The 9,300-nt window shown below is 37.3% G+C and overlaps 1 pseudogene; it reads left to right on the top strand.

Moving 5' to 3' along the window:
• Positions 1-440: 440 nt before the first annotated feature.
• Positions 441-2,614, top strand: LOC145769181 (uncharacterized; annotated as a pseudogene).
• The last annotated feature ends 6,686 nt before the right edge of the window (positions 2,615-9,300 follow it).

The following is a 9,300-nucleotide window of genomic DNA, read 5'->3' as shown; positions in this document are numbered from 1 at the left end:
TTGGGTGTTCATCAGAACAATTATCGTTTCTAGCACTAGTTGCAACGTACATCTGAGAAAAGTGAAAGTAAAAGCAATAATAAATAGGTTTATTTATTGCTTCACTGACGTTTCGCGCACCATGACAATGCGCATCCTCAGAGCGAATAACATACAAAATAAAATTCACAAAGTTATTTACTGCAGTGCGATGGAAGGCAAGAAAAAATAAAACACACAAAATTTTAAAGATTGGCCAATGATGTGTGAACGGTTACTTTCCACGTTAAATTACGTAAATTCTTCCAATAATAAACATAAAGTTGAAGCAGTGAAGACCAACAGAAATAGACCGATCCATCACCTAGCAACGTTCAGCCAATCAGAGCGAAGGAGAGCAAGCTTTTCAACTAGTCGCATTGGTTTTGTGCAGTTTCGGTCACGTTTATGCTGGTTTCGTGATGATAAATAAGCGATGTAGTTATGGCACTTTCAATTCTGATGACAGATATCCAGAGAAATGCAAAGATATCACTTTCATTTGCTTTCCTAAACCAAAAACAAGATTGAAAGACTGTTTACGTTGAATCAAAGCATGTGGTCGGCCTCATGTAGGCTACAGCTAAACGTGTCAAGAATTAACCATCATTCATACGTTTGTTCAAAGGTGGGTGGTAACTATACTATCTAGATTAGAATCTAAAACTGTTTGCGATCTTATCAAAACAGAAACTGTCTTACAGAGCTGCATCAATTCCCTAAACGATCTATTAGGTCTGCTGGAAGGTACCGATAGACTGATTTTAATGTTTATTTTTGGTGGTGGTTTTACAATCTATTAAAATACAATCAATACATGAAGTGTTACCAATTTTAGCATTTTGTGGATGGAAAACCTTCTGCATTCATCCAGACCATAAGCGTAGCCAGGGGGAGCGAAAGGGGTGATGCCCCCCCCCCAATTTTCAAAGTTTGGATTCCGAAGTTGAGCCCTTTTTTGAAAATGTAATAAAATTTGTAGAAATTTATATCGTTTTCCAAGACATCTGGCTATTAACACCTCCCAGGTCTTTTGCGCGATTTACGCAAAGTTTGCGCGATTTACGCTTCTTTTAACTAATCTGTGGAAGCAATTTCAGAATCGCTTACTCTGTTGGGTTTTTGTGTAGTTTTTGAGTAGGCTAGCTGAGTTTTTGATGTTCTCTAATTTTAGCCGCATCTTTTGCCCGTTTGTGTGTAATATCTACCTTTAATAAGTTAATAGCTGTTTATCTGCTAATAAATTTCATACAAATATTACCCTAAAAGTGTTTCCAGAAAGCGCTATAATCCAATATTTGAGTGTAATTTTGCAAAAATTTTCCGGGGGGGGGCATGCCCCCGGACCCCCTAGAATACGCGTGCCTTCGGCACGCTCTAACCCCCCACCAGTTTTATTGCTTCCCTTGCTCAACCCACCAGGATACACCACTGCACATCAGGTGACGATGTTTTAAATCAAACACTTTGTCGTTCTCTTCAATTCATCAAATATTTGACCTCCCCAAAAAAAAATTTCTGGCTACGCCACTGATCCAGACCCAATTCCAGCTGATGGAATGAAAGTACGAACAACTCGAAAGAGCCGAAAAAGAGTTCTGCCAGATATGTCTCATGTGAATGATGCATGCAATGAACAAGATCACCATGTACAAAAGAAGAAAAAAAGTATTTCAGAAGCACAAAACAATGGTAGGTTATAATTATCCATGACATCTCAATTAGTCATTTTGCAATGGGTTAGGCTATGGTTTACTTCTTGATTTGTATGAATTAATTACTGGTAGCTTACGGTAGCCTACTAGGCTATTGGTTTTATAGGCTATGTTTCAGTTCATTTTTGTTTATCTTATGCAACCATTAAATTTAAACAACCATAGTTTACAGGCTATGCTATTCATTGCAGAATCTTGTAAGCTGGTAACTGAAAATCAAGCTTTGAAAGAAGAACTTTGTGGTCTAAAAATGCAACATGAATCGCAATCTCTTCTTTTGCTACAATTGCAAGAAGGGTCATTTTTTAGTGTAAGTTCCATTTTAAATTCTCTTGTTAATGAATTGTTAGCATATTATACTGCTGGTTTAAGTCACGTGCAATGTAAAACCTGTTTGATTTTTTGACGCATAATGCCACAAGTGCCATTACATACAAAGAATGAAAGAGAAATGTTTGAAATTGTTTTTGGAAAATCAGCTACTTTTGACTCTTTGCAGGTTAAGAAATGGGTTTCATTTAAAAGATTTGGCCTATAGATTTAATTGTTTACCTCAAATTGCAAGCATTATTTTTAACTCATGGATTGATTTCATGTTTTCAAGGTTGGGTTCATTGTGTTATTGGCCACATCGCAATATCATAATGGGTAATATGCCTAAAAAATATTAAAATAACTTTCCAAACTGCATGGCATTATTTGATTGCACAGAAATTCTGACTGAAAGGCCTTCTTCGTTGAAGGCTCAATCTTAATTTTATTCCGATTACAAATCATATACCACTTTAAAAGCTGTTGTAGTTGTAGATCCTCGGGGTTCTTTCATGTTTTCCAGTGCATTATTTACTGGTTGCATATCTGATAAAAACATTTGCATCTAATCAGGATTTTTTAAACTTTTTCAAACTTTGTTGGAAAGTGACTCTCTTGTTGTGGGTGATGGCTTGATGTCTAAAAAGGGGTTTTAAATAAGTTAGAAAAAAAAAAAAAATTGGTCTAAATCTTAATTTTCAACCATTTGCTTCGTCAACATGCTCTAATGTCCAGTAGTGATGTATGTCGACAGAACGATTCATTTTAGGGTTAGGGTTAACTAGCCCCAACCGAACCCTAACCTAACCCTAACCCTAACCTAACTTTAACCCTAAACCTAACCCTAACTCTAACCCAAATGTCTTGTCGACCAAATGTCTTGTCGACCAAATGTCTTGTCGACCAAATGTCTTGTCGACCAAATGTTTTGTCGACCAAATGTCTTGTCGACCAAATGTCTTGTCGACCAAATGTGTCGACCAAATGTGTCGACCAAATGTCTTGTCGACCAAATGTCTTGTCGACCAACTGTCTTGTCGACCAAATGTCTTGTCGACCAAATGTCCTGTCGACCAAATGTCTATCGACCAAATGTCTGTCGACCAAACGTCCTGTCGACCAAATGTCTGTCAACCAAATGACTGTCGACCAAATGTCTGTCAACCAATCGACCGGCCACCAGATTTACCTTATTGTGATTTTTTTCATCATCGTTCCTTCCTCTCGTCGAGGGTTGGAGGCAATAAGGTGCCGAGTTTCTCTGTTGTGAGATTTTTCTACTGCAGTTATGTAATTAAGTCCTGACCAGTAGCCTATTCAATGTCATTAGTCAGTTGCGATTTGTTTTATTGTTTTTCATTGTTTTATTTTCATTTGTTTCGTTGTTTCATTATGTTTGTTTGTATCAGTAGTGATTTGTTTCACTTCAAGCCAAATATTGCTTCAAGATATCCAACCTTTCCAGTGTTTTTAAATGTACCAAGTTGTGAACTATTTCTCCTCAAGGTAAATATTAATTGCTTCAAGATAAGTGGGCTGCCTACAGTGTTTTTAAGTACACCACAAGTGATTTTGAATTTTTTTCTTTTTGTTCAAAGTATTGATTGGGTGAATGTATTCTGGGAATTCTGGGATTATTACATAAGCCCTCATATTTCACGTGCTTACACAAACGTTATAAATGAAAATAAAATTTATTTATTACACAAGCAGTAAACTTGTGGTGTTGAGTAACCGAATCTAGAGGAAGCAAACAATTGCCCACTTTTATCTTATCAACATAGGCTACAACGCAATCACTCTAGGTAAGTTTAGTAAACCACAATGTCCACAATGTTGTGTGTTGCAATGCGGCTACAAAATTCAAGTAGGCACAGCATCAATCAGTAACATACACGATACACTATTTTTTAAATCATAATAACACAAGTCACAGAGGCTGTTGACTGATCAACTGCATATTTTTCAGATAGGTACGGAAGGCCGTAATAAAAATAGAACTTAGAAAGTGACTCCAACATATCCTTGCAAAATTCCCTTTCTGGCTTAATCGTTTCGATGTGTAGGCTACACCTTTATTGGTATACACAATAAACTTACAAAATGGTGCACCGGTGACTGGCAGTAGACCTTGGAGTTACCACTGTTAAATTACCACAAAACTACCAAAGTTACCACAAAATTGCCACTGTGAAGCCTACGATAGGAATTTCGGTCAAAATGAAACAAACTTTGGTATTGAAAACGTTTCAAGGTAAAACTAAATGAAAGCAATCAAGCTGTCCCCACAAACAGTGGAAACTGTTGCCTACTGAAAATTAGGCTAACCACCAATGAAACACACATCGACTACCGGTATTCAACCAGATCCGATATCTTGGCTCCACAATAGCCTACTTTGGCTTTAAGCAGCCCTATCTTAAAAACAACAAAAGTATACCTTTAAAAGCAAGCAAAAAATTTTGGCGCAACCTACATCAACTTTAATTTTTTATACGTCATAGATGAGAGGAAAAAATTTGTCAGCAGTCGCTCAGTCAATGCATCGTGTTTTCAGCGTTGTTGTTCAATGCTATTTCAAGTCCTGTGTTGTGAGAGCTTTGCGAGTTTATTGGTAGTGGCGCCCTTTAGACTATAGTCGAAAGATTAAACGTTTTGGTTGGTCTCCATGTTTTCATCTCCATCTGAAAATTATTTTATGCTGTTTGCTTTCAAGGCATTTAGATGAGCTGCTACTTGAATAGTCCACTCAAACTAAAGTTAGGCTACCATCTGCGAGTGCAGCACTCAACTTAAGCCACTGAAGTTCACTGGATTTCCTTGTTAAATCGACTTTTCCAGATGCATAGTTTGAATGAGAAACTTCTAATTATCTTGTCTTTCATGGACAACAATCAATCGTACGTGTGAAAAATGCATCACAATGCACATTATATATTGTTCAGTGTTCACAATCAGGCTGCATCTCCTATCACAGGTTGAAAAAACAAGTGTGAGAGCTCCAGATTTTTATGAAGCACTTTGCTTTTGCCAAGTTGACCACCTTGATAATTTAGTTCGTTCAGGACGCCCTTTATTGCTTTATGGGAGGTAAAGTTTTGGATGCTAAAGCTCTTTGATAAATAACGCAATGAGTGTTAACACATAAAAGTTCTTATTCTTTTCGCTTTGACGTACTCGTATAATGAAACCAGATTGCAAAACAAGAACAACAAAAGCTCCGTTTGCATATAAGTCCTACCAATGAATCTCAGTTTTTAAAACATGCAAATGGCAAAAAAATCAGTTTACGACATTAAAATTAATTCAAAAAGATTTGATATCGTTGGAAAGCTCACGCCATCCATGAAAGGTGGTTGATGTCCTCCAAGGGGAGCGTACCCCCCTCGGTTAAGAACGACTGTTATAAACTGCACGCAGTTCCAGAGAGATATGCCTACACGGCTATGGCTTGGTGAACTATACAATTGCTTTATAACACGTTGTATCGGTTCATCGATTGCATCGATTTTATTGTCGATTCAACAGCTTGACAATCCAAAGAAGCCACCACAGTACAGGAAACAAGCAGACGTGTATTCTCACAGTCGTCACATGCTGTGGAACACTTAAGAATCTAAACTAGAAGCATATTAGAAATCTGCAGGTCACTGCAGCAGAGGAAGTTTGTTAACCAATCAAAAGACAAGATTTAAATCATTTGATTGTAGTCATGATATTCATGCACGAAATTGAACGTTTTGCCGTAGGCTGCTTAGCCTAGCGGTTTGAGAGTTAGGGTTAGGAAAGTACAGTAGAATTCGCCTATAGTGACTTTGGTTATAGTGACACTTCGCCTATAGTGACAACTGTTGCAAAGATCCATTTGCATACGCAACAGTTGAGTAGAATTCGGCTATAGTGACACTTCGGTTATGGTGACACTTTTTCCGCGGTCCCTTCAGGTGTCACTATAAGCGAATTCTACTGCAGTTATTTTGATGACGTGGGTTCGATTTCAATCTCTGTCATAACTTCGATTTGTTTCTTTTGTAATTAACTTACCAAACAAAGTTCAAAGAAAAAATCCCTCTGACGAAGTACTAGAAAGGTCGCAATGCTGTTGTCTGCTTGTTCAGTTCAGTTGTTTTTATTTTTGACCATCATATCAAAAACAATACACGTCAACATAGCAATAAAGGTCGAGAAAAAGGTAGAAGCAAAAAAACGCGAACGTTAAAACGTGCTTGTGACCGAAGTAAGTTATTGAGTTGAAAGAAATTTGACACGGTCGCAACACCTTCAGAAAATTTTAAGATATAAAGGAAAAAAAATGTTACAAACAAAAAAGAAACAAAAACAAATAAATAAACAGCATAAAAATAAAAACAAATAAACAACATATATTTAGTCTATCGCTTTATTAGCCTACATAGCTTTTACTGATATATTTAAGATTTGCATGGACAGTTGCTATGAAGATCGGCCATGGTGCGTTATCAAGAGTGCTGATAGTCGTAAGGGGAACAAGTCTTGATGCGTTTAGCTCATAGCAAAGAAGAGCAAGGTAGGCAAAGAAAACCCCACAAAGAAATCCTACCACGGCACGGGCAAAGCCATTTCAAGCGCAACGTACCAGGCCTTGCACGACTCACAACATAGATAGGCTATAACTTGACGACATGAAAACAATGACAAAAACAAATAGGCCTAAAACAAACTTGAATTACTATACATCTATTCAACGATCATGCCATCAGTGCAGCACACTACATGGAAAGTACTTGGAATGCAGCGTGGTGCGCCACCGACGCCAAACTACATGGTTTTATACCCCACCCGGTCGCGCGCCTGTTATGGACCTGTTATGGACCTGCCTCGGCCGACTTGGGTCAAGCTCAACAGAATCCGGACTGGAGTCGGTCGCTTCCATTCCAACATGCACAAGTGGGGTCTGGCTCCCTCATCGGCCTGCGAATGCGGCGCGGAGGAACAAACTGCTGACCATGTCGTTCTCGAATGTCCCATCTACAAGGCACCAAATGGAACGCATGGTATAGCAACGCTGGACGAAGCTACACTCACCTGGCTCTCCACCACCTGCCCTGAAATTTGATCTAGTCTCAAACGAAAGAAGAAGATCATCTTGCGGAAATTCAATTATACCCAGGGAAGATGTCTTGAAGATATCAAGCGTGCTTTGATATAAAGTTGCGTTGATAAAGCGATAATTTTAGACCCCAGTCAGCTAAACTTGTTACTTCCATACCGATCCAATGTTAGCAAACGTTGAATTAATGCAAAAATGACAAGCATCGCTAGCTGGGATGTAGTAGTGGCATGCCACAGTAATATGAGGAATTTGGGTTACCCTATGTTTTACACGTTAAACCATAATAAAAGTTTAAAAAAATCCAGTTCGGCATATTACGTTAGAAAAATAGATCAACAAAAAAACAATAGCATGACGATCAAATCCAAGATATTGACATAAAACAACTGGTTGGAGCACATGGCCACCGCTTCACCGAAAGATGGCAATTGGTCAAAGAGGATGGAAAAACTTCTGCAGACTCTGTAGAACTTCTGTAGACAAAAAATACAAGAACCAGAAAGCCAATTTAGGAGTATTTACAACCTTACTATTTTTCTAACAAATCTAGACACATTGGCCTATCACAAATACTGAAATGAAATCACCAAAATTAAATCTATGTTATGTGCGAATGGATATTCCGGGCAGTTTTTTGATAAGGTTTTACAACGTTTCAATTCAGTATCTTCACCGAATACTGACGTCATAAATTTCCGGAACTCTATATCCATACCTTTCCTAGGAAAGGAATCACTCGTATACGCTAAAAGCTGTCTAAACTCTTTAAGTGTAAATTTGATATCGACATTGTTCCTCTGTACAAAACTTTCAAAATAAGTAGATATTTTTTGCTGAAATCTCCCGTTCCGCAGTCTCTTCGTTCCAACATTGTCTACAAATTCACTTGTTCGTGCGACACGAACATGACATACATAGGTATGTCCACAAGACACTTGGTAACAAGAGCAACGGAACACCTAAATTTAAAAGACATCAACAAACACAGTGCAATTAAAGACCACATCTATGACTGCAGTATTTGTTCCAACATCAAATTTACATTAGATTCATTCAAAATAATTCGCAACTGTCAATCAGAGTTTGAAACTAAAATTCATGAGGCACTCCAAATAAAGCAGCACAACCCCAGGCTCAACAAACAATTATTCGCTGGAGGGGCATCTTTTCTGTTGAATTTGTATTAGATTACATTTGTTTTATGTTGCTTTGTGTTTTTTTCCTTGATTACCTTTACGTTGTTCCGCTCACTATCTTGTCTCATGACCACACTCCCGCATAGTTTATGACAGATTGTTACCACCTTTTGTGTTTATTCGTCAGTTCTTGCTTGTACGCAGGTCAGTGCAGTTTTATTTATTTTCAGTCATTTATTATTAACATTTCACGAATATTTATTTTTGTTTAGACGAATTAAGGTATTTTTCTGACGAGGGCATAAAGTTTTGCCGAAAACGTTTGAAGTTATGTAGCTATTTTGTTTTATGTATTATTTTTTGAATTATGCAATTCAATGTTATTAAGTTGTTATCGATTGTCTGTCTATGGTTTTTAAAAAGTACCTCTCTACCAAAGCTATACTATACTTGAATGAATTATTGAAATCGACACGTGAGCTGTTTTCATAGTAGGCTACTGGCACTGCACTGTCAAAGAGATCTTAATCTTAATCTTCAATCTTATAAAGCTTTTATCGATTTTATCTGTCTGTGGTATTTCTTATAGTAGTTGGAAGCTTTGTTCCAAAACTGTTGGCCCCATGTACCGTATTGATTGTTTGCAAGTGTTAATTCTGCAATATATAGGAATAGAAGGAGAGTTACTTCTTGTTGTTAGGCTACTTGATTGTTTACACTTAATTATATCTTTGAATGTTGTGGGAAGTAGCTTTTTTGATATTTAAAAAGTACCTAGAAAAAATTAGTGGGGAACAAACCGACGATGGATTATGATGATACCCATAGAAAAAATTACCCAATGTTAAAGTGTTTACTGGTCAAAACACTCCATTTGCTGCAGCGACTACAAATTACATATATACAAACTGAGAAGCTGTATCTTTCAATCTTATTTTGCTATGTAGTAAATTTGCTAGATGGAAGGTGTAGAAGCTCGAGGGAAATTAATAAACAGAAATTAGGAGCTTTTAAGCAAAAAAAAGTT

Source organism: Aplidium turbinatum, chromosome 4 (assembly GCF_918807975.1).
Source record: "Aplidium turbinatum chromosome 4, kaAplTurb1.1, whole genome shotgun sequence".
In the NCBI taxonomy this organism is placed as follows: domain Eukaryota; kingdom Metazoa; phylum Chordata; class Ascidiacea; order Aplousobranchia; family Polyclinidae; genus Aplidium; species Aplidium turbinatum.
This window is presented reverse-complemented; position numbering and strand designations above follow the sequence as displayed.